The following is a 16110-nucleotide window of genomic DNA, read 5'->3' as shown; positions in this document are numbered from 1 at the left end:
GAAAGATCTTATAGACAGTGTACTAGAGCTGGGCCTGGGCTATATAATTCAGTTCTAGTTCCAGATTTCAAACTCCCTAAATTTCAGGGCATGTTTGGATCTGGGATTTAATTCAGTCCAGTATGGAAGGGCCAGCCACAAAACTAGAACCCGGATGTGATTGAGAATTCTACCCCCCTGCACCAAAAAATAGCAGCCCACTTCTAATAAGGCGTCATCTCATTCCTGGCAGTGGTGTGTGTTCTGCTTAACTTGCACGTAGTAGTTCTCTCACCAAATGACTTTTATACCGTAAAATGTCCACATGACAACCTGTGCTAAGTTGCAGAGTGTCATGTGACTTGGACATAGGCGGGTTGTGCCTAGTGGCTGGAGCTGGAGTCAGGCCTAGTGGCTGGAGCCGAGGGTCAGACCCAGAGGTCAGGAATCAGAGCTGAGGGTCAGAGCTGAATTAGCTGGAGTGAGGCAAGGCAGAAGCAGGACTGGGTCTGAGGCAATATTTGCAAACGCTTTCAGCAGCCAGTGCCCTGCTGCTGATATTAAGAGTAGGTCTCCTTATCCTCTCAGCCTATTGGGCAGATGGGTCAATCAGGTGGCTCAGTTGGGGCCCAGTTGTACTTGCTAGACTGTCTGAGGTTTAAGCTAGGAGGTAAGCTGGTTAGCTGCAAGCCCTTACACATAGGGTGACCAGATGTCCTGCTTTTAAAGGGACAGTCCCGTTTTTTGGGACTTTTTCTTTTATAGGTGCCTATTACCCTCCACCCCCTGTCCCGTTTTTCACAATTGCTATCTGGTCACCCTACTTACACCTGACACAGAGTATTGTTTTATCAGTCGACTGCAGATCTCCTTCAAAGGGATGCTGTGTGATTTGTTTACTTCTATTTAAAATGCACTGCAACGTGTGCTGTTCATAGAGGAGGCATCTATATAGTCACCTTCCATTGCTCTGACCTTTAGGACACAATATGTATCTCTTTTCTATGTGGTAAGGATCAAGTCTCTGATCTTTCTGGAGCTCTCTGCCCTTTCTGGAGCTCTCTGCCCTAGGAATAATGGATTTCATTAAAGGGTTAGCTTGCCTCATGAGAAGTTATGAAAAACATGATGCAGTTGTGTCTTTTTATCTAGCTGCGTCTTGGGAATGTGTGTAGGGTGACAATACAAAAGTGCACAGCCATTACTTTATCATCAAATGCATAGTTAATATGGATACATCAAAGATTTTTAAAATATCAACATTAGCCTTATTATGCAGTCACCACTGGTGGCACACCTGGCTGCTTCCTTCCCTTTAGCTGTGTTTTCCTTTGAAGAAGGCTGTATTTTGCCATTATTATTCCTGTGAATTATTATTTACTTAAGTGTTGCCATGGAAATGCCTCCACTTGAATTAATCTCTACCTCTACCCTCCTGTTATGTCTATGTGTGCGCTTTAAACTTTCTCTCATGGCAGATTGAATAAAATGGGATATTTTGATCTTGGGAACCAGGTCCAGTAGTAAGTCAATAAATCCTTGCAAAATGCTGAGCTTTTCCTGTGAGGTGCTGAGCACCCTCAAATCCCAGTGTTTAGATGGAAAAACTGTTGAGTCCATTGAAGGGATGGGAGGGGAGGGGTTAGAAGAGGAAGATCAAGGGCTCTGAGGAGGCTTCAGAGTTTTGATGCATCTTAGAAAGTCTTAGGCCTTATATACACCCAGAAGTTACACTATGCTAATTAAAATAAATTTTTAAAATGGATTTAGTTTAAATCAGTGAAAGTCTTGTTTGGGAAGGATGCATCGTTCCTGTGAGGCTTGGAAAGACTGCGGAAATTCCTGCAGGCCTCTTCCCCAGCACCTGAAACCTGCTTCTTAGGAAGTCTGAAGTGCTTAGAGACTCACAGTTTAGGAACTGCACAGCTGAAGATACAGATGTGCTGCTAAAGGAGACTGCAGCGTATAGTATTTAATGGTGACTGAGGAAGGTTTTAGGATAACATGTATTTAACTAACCAGAAGAAGTAAACAAGTTACTGATGCTGAAATCTAGCCTGTCTGCATCCTTTGCCTGATGGTATGTCAAAGTTAACACTTTGAGCTGGAGGTGTAATTTCCAGCTCAAGAAGATAAATCTGTGCTAGTTCTGATCCAGCGAGTGAGCTAAAAATAGAGTCTAACTGCAGCAGCACCAGCGGCAGGAGGGGCTAGCTGCCCAAGTACATACTAGCGTCTGAGACAGGATTGTACTCAGGGTAGCTAGCCCTCCCATCGCTTGTGCTGCCATGGCTACACTTCTGGCTTTTTAGCGTGCTAGCTTGATCAGAGGTAGCACAAGTATGTCTCCTTGAGTTGGGAATCACACCTCCCACCCCGAAGTGTAAACATACTTTCAGTCTCTGTAACTGGTTTCTCTCTCTGAGGGTGAGAGAGTCTGTATTGAACACCTGAAAATGTGACACTCTATAGTGTCGTGCAGGAGGTGCAGCATCTTTAAACATCCAACTGAAGCTTAACTCTTTAATAGCGCACACCAGGCCAGTATACCTCTTCTACAGGAGATATGAGCTGTAGAAGAGGTGTTTGTGGAAACGTGCATGGAAAGTTCTACTGATAACTAAACAATACCTACCTAAAACTGCTCAGAGGCGTGAATTCTCACCAGGGACAACATGTTTACTCAAAAATTGCTTAGTCAAGAAACTCAAAGTTAGGTTTATGGTATTTCAAAGAAGCATTAGGAAAGTGTCCAAGAAATTAGATCACCTCTGTCTTTGGATCCAGGTATCCACTAAATGCCTGATCTGTCTCAAACTGCCTAGGAGAAAATATATACTTTGGCACAGGACCATAACTGTGACATTTCAGTGGTTTGGTTGGGCCAGGAAGAGTGGTTTTTACAGAGAAGACATTGAATTGGGACTCAGGAGATTTAGTTTACATTCCCAGACCGTGTGACCCTGGGCAAAACATTTAATCTCCTGGGTAAAATGGGAATAAAGCACTTCCTTTCTCCTGTCCTTTGTTTGTCTTATCTTTTTAGATTCTAAGGAATCATCCAGTTGAGGCCTTCACAGCTAAGGTCCTATATATTCCCTGTGGACATTAAAAATCCTGGAACTCTATTCATAAGAGTAGGAGTTTGGCTTTATGTCCTTGTCCAAAGTTTGCCCTCCCCACTCATGCTGCAAAGAGCTGTGGCAGAGGAATGTCAGGCACATCAAGGTGAAACAGTATAAGAAGTAGCTAGAGTGGTATTGGGACTAGAGGGACTGAAATGCATTTCCAGAGCCTGTGATACTTTTGTTGGGTGTGAGAAAAGGAAATAAAGGTCCTAGTGAAGGATATGCTACCAAGCTAGCTATGATAAAAACAAAAGAAACAGGTTGTGGCAAAAACCTCCTGTTGTATGGGGAAAATATCTGAATTGCCTTCTCTCCATTGTCCAAATATCAACCACCCTCTTCAATTTCCCTTGCAAGGAGGCAAACCCTGCTAACTTTCACACGTGCTGTCCCACTATTTAAAGGGAGACTGTCAGGGTAAAAATAATTATATAATTTCCTATGTTACAAATTTCACCTTTTCATAAGAAGTGAAATAATGTTTGAAATCCAGTCTACTTTTCAGTGCTTATGCTTTTTGTTTGCCTTTTGCATTTCATTTGACTGTGACAGTGGCCCAGATCTACAAAGGGACAGATCATAGTAACACCTAACTTTTAGGCACCTAGAAAATCACAGGAACAATACTGCAATCCACAAAGCCTGAGTTTGGCACCTACGCTCCCTATTCAATGAATGGGGAGAAACAGGCACCTTAGAATGTGATCCACAAAACCAGCACGCTAGGTAGGCAAGGAGCAGCCTAAGCTAGCCAATGGGAGATGCCAACAACGGGTGTGTTCTAAGTCCCGCTCCTCTCTGAGATAGACTCCTAAGTGTGGGCTGCAGAGAGGTGCCTATCTCTGCTTGCAATCCACAAACTGGGGAAGATAGGAGTTTAGCTGCCTAACTTACATGAAAGGCCCAATCCTGTAGCGACTATCTAGCTCTACACAAAACAGCTAGGAGGGGGGACAACCAACATCCCTTATAACTGTTTGTCCAGTAGTTAAGGGTACTCACCTGGGATGTGGGAGATTCCTCAGTTCACGTCCCCCATCTGCCTGAGGAGGAGAAGGGATTTGAACAGGCATCTGCCACCTCGCAGGTGAGTGCCTTAATCATGGGGCTATTGGATATTCTGATGTGCGGCTTCTTCAGTCTTTCTAGTTTAAGTTCTTCCACTCTATTCATTAGGTCAGAGAGAGTGAGAATCACTCTGTAGCCCAGTGGTTAGTGCACTCACTTGAGAGGTGGCAGATCCCTGTTCAAATCCCTTCACCTCCTCAGGCAGAGGGGGGACTTGAACTGAGGCTCTCCCACATCCCAGGTGAGTATACCCTAACCACTAGGCTAACAATTATAAGGGTGGTGGTCCTCCTCTCCCCAGTTGTCATGTCTGGAGTAAGGTGGCCTCTAAGCACTCCTACTTAGATTGAGCTCCACCTATGACTTAGGCCTTGTCTACACCCAGCCGCTAGTTCGGCGGCTGGGAATCGAAGTTCCGGGTTCGATTTATCGCGTCTGGTCTGGACGCGATAAATCGATCCCGGAAGCGCTCGCCGTCGACTGCGGTACTTCAGCTCGGCGAGAGGAGTACCGCGGAGTCGACGGGGAGCCTGCCTGCCGCGTGTGGACCGCGTCTAAACCGCGGTAAGTTCGAACTAAGGTATGTCGACTTCAGCTACGTTATTCATGTAGCTGAAGTTGCGTACCTTAGTTCGAAGTTGGGGGTTAGTGTAGACCAGGCCTTAGGCTCCCCTCCACCTGTCTTCCCATAATTAGTGTATCACTCTGGGGCCTAAGCAGGCAGATGCCTAGGGGGAAATAGCTATGCTCATGCTCAGAAAAGTAGGCACCTAGGGAATTTTTACTGCAAAAACATAAGTGCTGAGTGGGTTTAGTCACCTACAAGTTTAGGCAGCAGCCAAGCAGGAATTTTGTGGATTACAGTGGTGCCAAAAAGGGGGGGGGGGGGTTAGGCACCTAAATACCTTTGTTGATCCAGCCAGTGAGACAAGACTAGTCAGTTTAAGGTTTGTTTTTTTTGTGAGTTTCAAGTCATTTTCACATTCTGGCTCTTATGCATTAGCACAGTCTAAAATATTTGGGTTGCAAGCAGTGCTGGGAAATGTTTGTTTATTTACACTATTTCCATTGGCAATAGGAAAAATAAAAAAAATAGGAACATATCTAGGTTAGGGCTTTTTATTTTCTTTGAATCCTTTCATCAGGTTTGTTATGTAGGGTTACAAAACCTATATTTGGGGTCAGTTGTAAGTGGCTGTGACTCTTTGGAAAGGAGGGGTTCATCTCTGATTCCCCAGCAGCAAAGCTGCGGAGTTATCAGTAATAATAGTAGCACTCTCCTTGTTACAGATCGAGGCACCCTACATCCCAAATCAATCTATTACCTTTCATTAAACTAGGTTATTTACCACTCCAGTGCCACCAGCCCAAATGGATTTAATTAAACCACACTGAAGCATATCATCTAACTGGTGCTTTGTCTTCCCTTCCTAGAGAAGATCAGTGCCACAGCCTCTCCCCTAACCCCACCTTTTGTTCAGAAGGCTAAGAAGTGATTGGGGATGGGGGAAGGGGTAGTAACTGTTTTGCATTAAAGGCCTAATGTAGCATGAAACTATCAGGGGCTGAGACATATCACCATTCTTATTACCCTTAAGGCAAATAAAACGTGATTTTTTCCACTGGATAGAGTTAAAGGTAATTTTTCAAAATTAGACATGGGTTCAAGCCACAGAATTGTCATCTAGATTTAACCATCTAATATTTAGTGTCGGGACCCAGGCTTTCAGTTCAGTTTATTACAAAGAGATAAAAGCCATTAGCAAGGTTGGTATGTTTAACATTGGGTGTTGGATTGGGCTATCTCTGTCAGAAATCAATCTGTAAGCAACAGCTTTGGAAGGGATGTCTTTCCAGCCAGGGGCAACAGAAGGACCCTAAAAGTGGGGGGGCCACTGGCGCCCAAACCGTGGCCCCACCCCCTGTGCTGCCCCTTCTTCCCAAGGCCCCATGCCACATAGCCCCTTCTCCCCAAGGCCCTGCCCTGATGCTGCCTCTTTCCCCCAAGACCCCATCCTCTGCTCGCTCCTTTCTGCCCCCTCCCTTACTGCTGGTGATGGGGCCATAGCCCCCTACCCTGCCCCCGCACACACACACACGTTCCAGTGCCCCTGTTTCCAGCAGGTGAGCAGAGAAATTGTGGAATTTTGGAGAGCCAATGACAGTGTTGCCAACTCTTGTGATTTTATCACCAGTTTCACAATATTTGGTGTTTTATTTACAACCTCAGCTTCTGGAGACAAGTGATCAAATGAGAATCTCCACCTTCTTTCTTTCTTTTCTTTTTTTAAGTTTCTAGACCTCAGAGTTACTGAGAGACGCTGGAAAATATAACTAGAGTGAATCTTGGAGGCTCAGAAGCCAGATGGCAAATAAAAAAACCCAGAATGTAGGGGGTTCAATCCCATGATTTTGGGGGGGTCTGACTAATGATTTTGAATGTGTAGGGTTGGCAATACTAGGATTATCTCAAAGCTCGTGTTAGCTCACCCGGGTATTCTTTTATGTTTCACACTGATTCTTGCTGTCCAGATTTTCCTGAGTCTAGTAGGTATTCCCTCAGTTTAATTCAGCCTCTTCAAGAGGGTTTAGAAAATGATCAATGGGAGAAAAAAAGCCCTAACAACACAAGGAAAGCCCATAATTTCTTTTTCGTGGCAAGCTCATGTCACTTTGACTGGGTTGTTCAGCTTCTCATGCCAATCACAGGCCTTGTCAACACTAAACGGTTAGGTTGACCAAGCTACATCGCTCAAGTGTCAAAAATCCTTTCCCCCCCTCCCCGAGCATCATAGTTAAGCTGACCTAACAGTGTAGACAGCACTAGGTAGACAGAAGACTACTCTCAGGGAAGTGGATTACCTAAACCAGTGATGGGCAACCTGTGGCCCACGGGCCTCAAACAGCCCATCAGAGTAATCTGCTTGCGGGTCATGAGACATTTTGCTGACGTTGACTGTCTGCAGGCACGGCCCCCTGCCACTCCTAGTGGCCACAGTTCTCCCTGCAGCCCACCGCTTCCCACAGCTCCCATTGGCCGGGAACGGTGAACCACAGCCACGGGAAGCTGCGGGGGGGCCATGCCTGCAGACGGTCAACGTCAGCAAAACGTCTCGTGGCCCTCAAGCAGATTACCATGATGGGCCATAGGTTGCCCACCACTGACCTAAACTGATGGGACAGCCCCTCTTGGCAGCATAGGTTGTGTGTACACTGATGTGCTACAGCAGTGCAATTGCAGCGCTGCAGCATTTCAAGAGTAGACAAGCCCACATCCATTGTTCCATACAGCCTCTTAGGTGCCTAACACATTCAGCCTCAAATGTAGATGGTGAGGAAGAGAGCTCTACAGTAAAAGAACCATTCATGCAGGTAGGTGTTCAGCATATCCTGCTGGCATGTCAGTTCATTCAATGAGGTCACAATCTAGATATATGGCTCTCCTTAAAAATGTCCCAGTTTCTGAGATCTGCAGGGCTGCTTACATGGTCTTCGGCACATACCTTCTCCAGACACTATGATTTAGTCGATGCCTCTAGATCTGATGCAGCAGTTGGCAATGTAGTTCTCTCCTCCGTAATGGACTCAACTCCGAAGCGGTCCCTTCCTTATGGGAGTCACCTGAAGTGGAGCATCCACATGGATGTTACTCGAAAAAGAAAGAGAGGTTACTCACCCTGTGCAGTAACTGTAGTTCTTTGAGGCGTGTGTCCGTATGGGTGCTCCACTACCCACTCTCCTTCCCCTCTGCTTCGAAGTTTCCTTCTGAGACTCAGTGGTGGAGAAACAACTGAGGGCAGTTTGCGCACACACCCTGATATAACCTCGGTGAGGGGCATGAGGATATCAACGGCGCATGTGCAGGCCAAACAGACGCTGCTAATGAAAATCTCCAATCAGAGGCACTTGGGGGTGCACATGTACCTGAAGTAACCAAAGTGGAGCACCCATAGAGGGACACATCTCCAAGAACTGCAGTTACTTCACAGGGTGTGAAACGTCTCTTTTTTCCCCAATGTATAACAGTATATTCTGTGGCAGGAAGGACAGTCTCTAATGCCCACCTACTGCAGTTCTGTTTTGTAATGTTCTTCACTCATCCTAATGCCCTACTTTTGAAACACAGTTGGTGATAGGTGCATTAGCAGTGCCTGTGATAGAATTGGTGCATGTATGTTTATTCCCTACAGCACCCTCCCCTTTAATAACAACTTTGAATCCCAGCTGCCCTTTTATTGTTGGCTCATAGGTAACTTTCTGAATGAAAGTTCTTTTTAACTTTGCTTGACTGAGATGCCTCTATTTCTCCAAATAATTTCATTCCAACCAAGGGTATCTCTTCTCTCATTTTCCAAGTATTTCTCTCTGTGGTAAGTGCTACCAGTGTGACATTTGTGCTATGGAAGCTATTAAGGCAACTGGGGTCGGTGCTCAGAAAGTTGGCTATTCCATTGGTACTTCAGTCCTGTGCAGGACAAATAATAATTATTCTAGTTAGAGACAGACCTTGGCCTTCAGAGAAATACCATTCTTAAGTAAGAAACATTACCTGTACGTACTGGCTCTCTGTGTCTCTATCTCTGAATGTGTGTTTGTACGTGTAGTGACTCTCATGTGTTCCTTTTCTCGGTCATCCTTGACTGGAATGGATTTTTGATTGTAGTGATTATGAACCATTCCACGCTATAGCATGAAGAGAGCTGCATGAGACTGGCTGTTGGTTACCTGCACTGTGTCTGTGAGCTGACATTAAAAGCACTGTTGGGATTCTGAGTTGTTATTAAAAGGAGGGAGTTGTGGGGACTTAATATAAATACAGGCTTTCTGAGCTCTCCACTCCAGGCAAAATGTTCTCTGCTTCTCCCCAGACAGGAGCAGAACTACTCTACACAAAAAATAACAAAGCTATGGAATACAATCTCAATTTAGGTGATGGAAGCAAAGAGAATTAGGGCTATTCTATACAGGGAAATTTACCAGCATGGCTATACCAGTATAATTATACGTGCTGGTAAATTTCCCTGTATAAATAAGGTCTAAATGAATTCAAGAGAATCCTTAAACTACTCCATCAGGGTTGGAGGAAGTAAGAAGGTAGGGTTAAGATCAAATACTGATGGGTCTGAAGTGAAACCCCGGATTTAAAGATCCTGAGTTTGGGAGGAATTGGGATCCAGATCTAACCTCATAGATCGGTGCCTGTTGCTATAATAGGCTCAGCCAAACTCCCAGATCCAAACTCTCCTACTGTTTGGGGAAATTATTATCTGAATCCATACTTTCCGGCTCAGGCCAAACAAACCAACCAAAGAAAATGAATTCAGCTTGGCCTTAGATCGCCTTTCTCACCTCTAACTCTCAAGTATTTGAGCTGTCACCATCGTCTCCTGTGGTTGTGGTTTAAGTTTAAATAAAGTGTTATCCCTACAGTCAGCTCAGCTGATGTTGCTCAAAAGGGAGATTTGAATTAGTCTTCCTGTCCACCTAGTGAAACATTTCCCGTCTGCTTCAGAAAGAAAGCAAATGCCATGGAATATCATCAGATATTCCCGTAGATCAGCCAAGATTAATTTATTTTTAGCCAACACTCCACCACCAGCCATGCATCAGAGGAACCATTTTAAACATGGCCTTAGGGTTGAACAGGACAAAAGTAGTGACAACAAGGACATCAGCACTTGAATGAAACCAAGAAGTTCCTCTTATCCTCAAGCTAAGATTTTCCAGGACTCGAGCCATTAAAACCACTATCGACCATCATGTTGTTCCTGTAATGGAACTCAGCGTGCAAACATAAAACTGTCTGACTAGCATTTGCAATTCATGTGCAGATGCTGCCGAGGCAGGTTTAATAAGCAGCAAACTCATGGCACAATTGTCAGCATTGATTTTTGTTGTTAGTTTTTTTTTTTTCCAAATATCATCTGCAGTCTCTGTTCAAAACATCTCTGTTTGTAAGGCACAATGTGAACATTAAATCACTTAAGTCCATGTTAATCCACAACCTTTGAGCATGCTTATGGTCTGCCAACAGTCACTGCCTTTAGGACTTAATCCCAATGCCTATTAAAGTCAATGTGAGTCTTACTGTTGAGTTCAATGGGCATTGGATCAGGCTCTGAGTGATTAGATTAGTGACAATGTTCCTGTACTACATTTTTTTGTACAGAAAGAGGAGAGAAAAGTCATCCATATTTTTTCTCACTAATATGACATCTCCATCTTCAGTTTTGATTAAATTTCGCTTAATTAGCCCATTAAGCTAAACCACTGAAGCTAATGATTGAAATGTTGGTTGACTAATGAACTTGTTTCAGTGAAATTTGAGAGACATCATATTTCTAAATGAATAGTGACATTAAATCAGAGAGAAAAAAGATGAACTATTTGTTGCAGACATGCTGGTCTCAGGGGACAAAGTTTTCACCAAAGCTCCATTTGTTTTAGAAAAGAAATAAATGAGATTAACATAATCACACAGTAATCATGGTGGATCTGAAGGTGTTTGACATTTGCATGGTTTTTTTCCATTTGGGACCCTATAACAGGGTACACTTACAGTCCTTGCATCTGGATCTGGGGATCATCTCTTGCTTGGTCTAGCACCCCTTCCACAGGACTCACCACCTTTTCTAGAAGTTGCTGTTGCCCTTTGGGCTTTATCTCTTATAACATCCTGCAGACTCTTTTGCTATTCTGCCTGCAAACAAGGGCTGGCTCTCTATGTGGTGGGATTGTTGGAAACTTTTCAGAGTCTTCTGCAGCTCTTCTTGCAGTTTCCCAGCCACTGCAGAGGCTTCTCCTGGTCCAGGCTGCAAAACCCTCAAGCCAGCTATAGATCCTGGACAAGCTCCTAAATGTGAACGTGTGGGGTCCCATTCTTGTCTCTTTTCAAGCTACAAGCTGCTTGGAGATCACCTTCTGGTCAAACACCGCATGGTTTATTGCACTGTTTGCCCAGCAACCTGTACAAACTCAAGCAGCTCTGCATTGACAATATCCTACAATCCTTAGCGCACCTTCATCCCCTCCCCGTCCTGTCCTGTCCTGTCCTGTCCCCTGCCCTGCCCTGCCCTGCCCTGCCTTTCAAAAGCCTGCCAATCTCTGTCTTCCCCACAAGCATTTCCCTTCCTGTGTCTTTTTTATCTTGTTGGTAATGGGCTAATTCGCCTTTGGGCTTTCCTCAGCCCCTCCCAATCCAGCAATTAGGCACAGCTCTTCCTAATCAGGGCTACTCCCAAGCAACTGCTTGTTGTTGCAGTGACCAGAGTACTGTATCAATTACTGTTTCCCAGTTGTCACAGACCCCCTCTGAATTGAGACAAATTCCAGTCTTATTCATATCTCCTTATGCAGTTAAGAAAATAAGAGTTCTGGACCTAGAACAGGGGAATAAAAGTTCAGTGTTTCTGTCACTGACAAATAGAGACAAGACTATCAACTTATTAGCCATACAGGAAGTCTGAACACAATGGGACAAATTCTGCCATCTGTTATGTCTGTGCAGCCCAAGTTGTAGCAATGATGCTTAGTGTTAACTTCAGTGAATGTAACAAAAGACAGAAATTGACCTATTCCATTTACCGGACTTCTTATGTGGCCAGCTTAGATGATAGTTCTCTCCCCATAATCAGAACAATTCTGTGCTGGCAGGAGAGACTGATGAGACATGACTATAACAGGCAGTGAAGAGCAGACTTCAAAGGATGAAGAGCTTAGATTCAGCCCAGCCAATCACCCAAAACTCCAGAATCAGTAAGGGTCAGAATTCAAAAGTGCCTAAAGAAGGAGATAGGCTCCCAGTGGGATTTTCAGTTTCCCTCTTTACGCATCTAAATACCGTTGAAATCTGTCCCTAAGGGCCTATCTGAATATTTTTGAGTCTGCAAAAGTTGCCTTGAAAACTGGCATGAAGAGCCTTTCTTTTACCTCTGTGAAATGAATTGGTGGGTCTCAATTCCGCTTCTAATGGACAGATGTCCACATCACAAAAGTCACCTCTCTAACTGGCATTCATTTGGCAGCCTCAGAAGAAAAGTGCTTGGGTGAGGGTCATGTTAGAGATAGGGCACTCTATTTGTTTTGGTTTTGAGACCAAGAGAAAGAAGCCTAGGGAGGAATGTCTCTGTTACATCCTGATGGAGACCACTCTTAGATGGGCATCGGACCCCACTTGGTCATCCAAGGGAAGTTCTTCCTCCCAAAGTGCTTGCCCAGCTGCAGTAGAGTCCCTTCACCGGGACAGTCTTTTTCAAGGCCCAAGACTTGAGAGCAGTCCCAGCTTCAGAAACACAAGGATACATCGGCATCGGCTTTTTTGAAGTCCAGAGAGCAGGACTCCTCTGCAGAATGTCATGCCAGTACTCACAGTGTGTCTTTTGTCTTGCCACTTCCTGGTACCAGTGCATACAGAGAGAGCTGAACCCTTAACTGCAGTGCCCTCCTGTCAAGACCTCTTTGGCTGCAATGGAGCAATCATTCCTGATCACTGTGGGTCAGCACCCTGTGTCTGTATGACTACGCCAGAGGCTTATGCCATGGCCAGGGATTTGTTATGCCTGTCAGTACCACCATCCCCATTCCTTCAGAGTGAAGTCCCTCTTCCAGCACCAGCACAGCTGCCAAGGCCATTGGCACCTGAATGCTTTGTTGTGGGGCCGCCAGCTTCAGGCTTGGTACCGGCTCCTTTCACCTCTTGTGGTCCGGTACCAGCTCCTACACAGCACATGTTACCGGCAGCCAGGAAGCCAGATCCAGATCTCGGTCACCAAGGACCCCTCTTAGTACTGTGCCACCGTGGGTCTCGGAATACTTAGAGTGTCCATTGGACCCCAAGGTAGGCTTTCAGGTATCTCAACGCTGAGAGTCCAGAGCTTCCTCCTGATCCCATTCTCATATTCCCTGGTGTGGGTTTCAGAAGATTTCAGCCAGGGGTTGTGATGCAGGGGCCAGACATGCCTGGGGCCTGATACCACACCAGCCCCCTCAATGGCCCTATTATATGCCCTAGGGGACACCTCCAGCATCCAGATCTACATCACCCATACAGACAGTACTGAGGGGTGACAGTCTCTACTGAACAGCCTTTGGACTCTCAAGCTCAGGACTTACTTCAACCTACTTTGGAGCTGCAGCCTGCTGTGGTAGCACAGGAACAGCCTGAGGAGCTCTTTCTTTTCCCTTCCCTTCAGATATCCTCCTCATTGCCTGATGAGGCTCTGGTACCAGATGACTTCAAGATATATCAGGGGCTCCTCAGGAGAATGGCAGCTTATCTGGGCATTCAAGTGGAGCTAGTGGAGGCAAATACCCACAAACTGATCAACATTTTCCATCCCACTTCAGAAGGAAAGATAGTACTTACCTATCAATGAGGCTATTGTGCAGCCAGCCAAAATACTCTGGCAAACCCCATCCTCCTTTCCCCATGTGGCCAAACATATTAAACACAAATACCAACTTCCATCTCAGGGATTTGGATAGTTTTATTGCATCTAGTGTTCTGTGTTTTCAGTTTTTATTTGTAAAAAAAAAAAAAATAATCCAGGAATTTTTCAGTGTTCATTTTCCAAACATTAAAACCAGGATGAAATCGGGTTAAAAAATAAAAATAAAAACATTGGGGAAAATCAGGGGAAAAAGAAAACCAAAACAACTTTTATAATATACACATTTTACTATAATATAGTTTAAACCTTTTTTTATGTACAAAAGTATTTTTTTGTCTCTCAGAGGTAGTAGTTTTTCCAGAAATCCACATAAATTTCTTCACAGTATCCTCACTCATGTTGAGGTTCATGCTGGGTTCAGACTGCGGGTCACAGTCATCTCCCATTGCTTGCTGAGCATTGTGTTGAAGGTTTTGAACACTTTTTGGTTTTCTCGCGTTCTGGGGTCAGAAAGAGTGCCAGAAACAGCTGGGGTTTCTCGCCATATGTTTCTCTTGCAGATTTTGTGCTCAATTCAGCTGAGATTCTGGTTGTCAGGATCCGGTAAACATCTGTATTGGAAATGTGTTGGCAGTGGTCAGAGAAAACTACAATGTTTTCTGTGCATCACACAGTTATTCCAAATTTTCAACAATGAACATTAGCTTGGTGCGCAGAAGCTGGCAGTCATTTTGGTTATTTGCCAGTCTCTTCAGAGTTTCTGCTTTAGAACCAACAAACTCAGGATGATTTATGAGATGCATTAGCATAGTCCACACGTGTTATTTACATGACAGGCAGCGAAGTACAAGCTCATGCACCGATGTGGCACAACAGGGGTAGGTAATTGGCAGTCGGCTCTGCGCTTGTCTCACACTGTGTAAAACAAAGCCTTCAACTTGTCTGAGTGCTTGAAAATGGCTCTGAATCCAGTGAGTCAAGATTTCACATTTTTCATTTCTTCTGTAGCAGTAGCTGCTGACTGCGCAACGTTATTCAGATGAGCAGGACAGGTAATATGTGGCAGCTCCAGTTTCTGATTGAGTTTAATCTCCCTTGCAAATTTAGCCGTGTAGGAAGCAGAATCTGTGTTAGTTGTGGCCACATTTTCCCAAGTTAGCTGGTACATCTCAAAAGTATCAGTTATTGCATTAACGAAACAGGTATCTCCAGAGGAGATGAATGTCACATTAGCACAAAGCAATGCGGGTTTATTCTCTTTGAAAGCAAAAAGCAAAAACAAAAGGCCAAGAATCGGCGGTCCAAAGCATCAAGAGACTCATTAAAAATCTGACTAGACACCATATTTCCATCAATTTGTTCCATCCGTTTAGACACTAAAGCATCATTTTCTTTCAGATACTTACGAGTGAGGTTGTCTGCATTAGCAAGGGTTTTTGTTGCTGGACAGTATTGTTGCACAAAGTCACCAGTAGGCCCCTCTGCTATTAACAGTGGTTGTCCAGTGAAACAAAGAGTACGCACAAATTCATTGACACAGTTGTGCTGTGTCCTCTCTTTCCTTAAAGCCCTGGTGAAACCTCCTGATATTGACTGTTTATCCCGAAGCTCACTTGCTTCTTTAAGCTTCTTGTGTCACTTGTGTTCAACATGCTCCTTTAGCCTGTCAATGCGAGCACTGACCTCAATGCTGCTGTACTTGCAGCACAAGGCATCCTCTTCACTCCCGGCTTTACTTTTCTTGAAAATTTCTAAGCACTGATTTTCCTGTTCGTATTCAGGCACAGATTTGCGGTTTTGCCCCATGTTTACCTTTTCTATCTGTAACCCCCAAGGAGCTTAGCTAGGTTCCTGGGACTCTGTGTACTGGCAGTTCAGGGAGAGGCACATTGTCCCAGATAGGAAGGGGAAGCCAAGGGCAGATTCCGAGTCCGCTAAGCAACCAAGAGGGCGAGAGGAGAGGCACCATATAGAACAAGAGGGGTCCCTATTGATTGGGGAAGGATTGTAGGCATGCCTGCTTGGGGGAGGGGGCAGAGTCAAATGATTGACAAGGGAAAGCCTGGGAAGAAGAGCTAATCTGACCAATAGGGAGTGAGATACCCTCCCCTGGGAATCCTGGAGGCGGGAGAAGCCATTTTGGGAGTAGTCTGGAGCCAGCCACAGAGAGGGCAGAACTAGCTGTGTGGGGATGCAGAAGAACCCAGGCCTAGTCCATCCAAACCCATAAGGAGACTGGCACTAAAGGAGGTAACTAGGTGGATAGGGGGTGTTACACATATTTCTCTGGGGAGGGTTGATTGTTTCAATTCAGTGCCGCACTAAATGGACTCAAGTGAAATAGGCGGGCAGCCCCTCTTTGTGAGCCAATCATAGCATGATATTTATGTTGTTTGATTTTCCGACCTCCACAATGTGGGTGTTCTGTGTTTTACACTGTGTAACTGCTTCAATCCTAGTGCTGCAGGACACAACAGTCGCATAAAGGACTAGTGTTTAACAATAAAAAGTACCCAACAAAATACCAAGTGGATTGATAAACGGGT

At 44.8% G+C, this 16110-nt stretch overlaps 1 protein-coding gene across 1 annotated transcript in view; it reads left to right on the top strand.

Annotated features, from left to right (window-relative positions):
• ALK (ALK receptor tyrosine kinase) overlaps positions 1 to 16110 on the top strand; it is a 557631-nt gene that overhangs the window by 451056 nt on the left and 90465 nt on the right. The window lies entirely within an intron of this gene.

The sequence above is a fragment of the Emys orbicularis genome, chromosome 3 (genome assembly GCF_028017835.1).
Source record: "Emys orbicularis isolate rEmyOrb1 chromosome 3, rEmyOrb1.hap1, whole genome shotgun sequence".
Lineage (NCBI taxonomy): Eukaryota > Metazoa > Chordata > Testudines > Emydidae > Emys > Emys orbicularis.
Note: the sequence above shows the minus strand (reverse complement) of the source record. Positions and strands in the feature narration are given on the sequence as shown.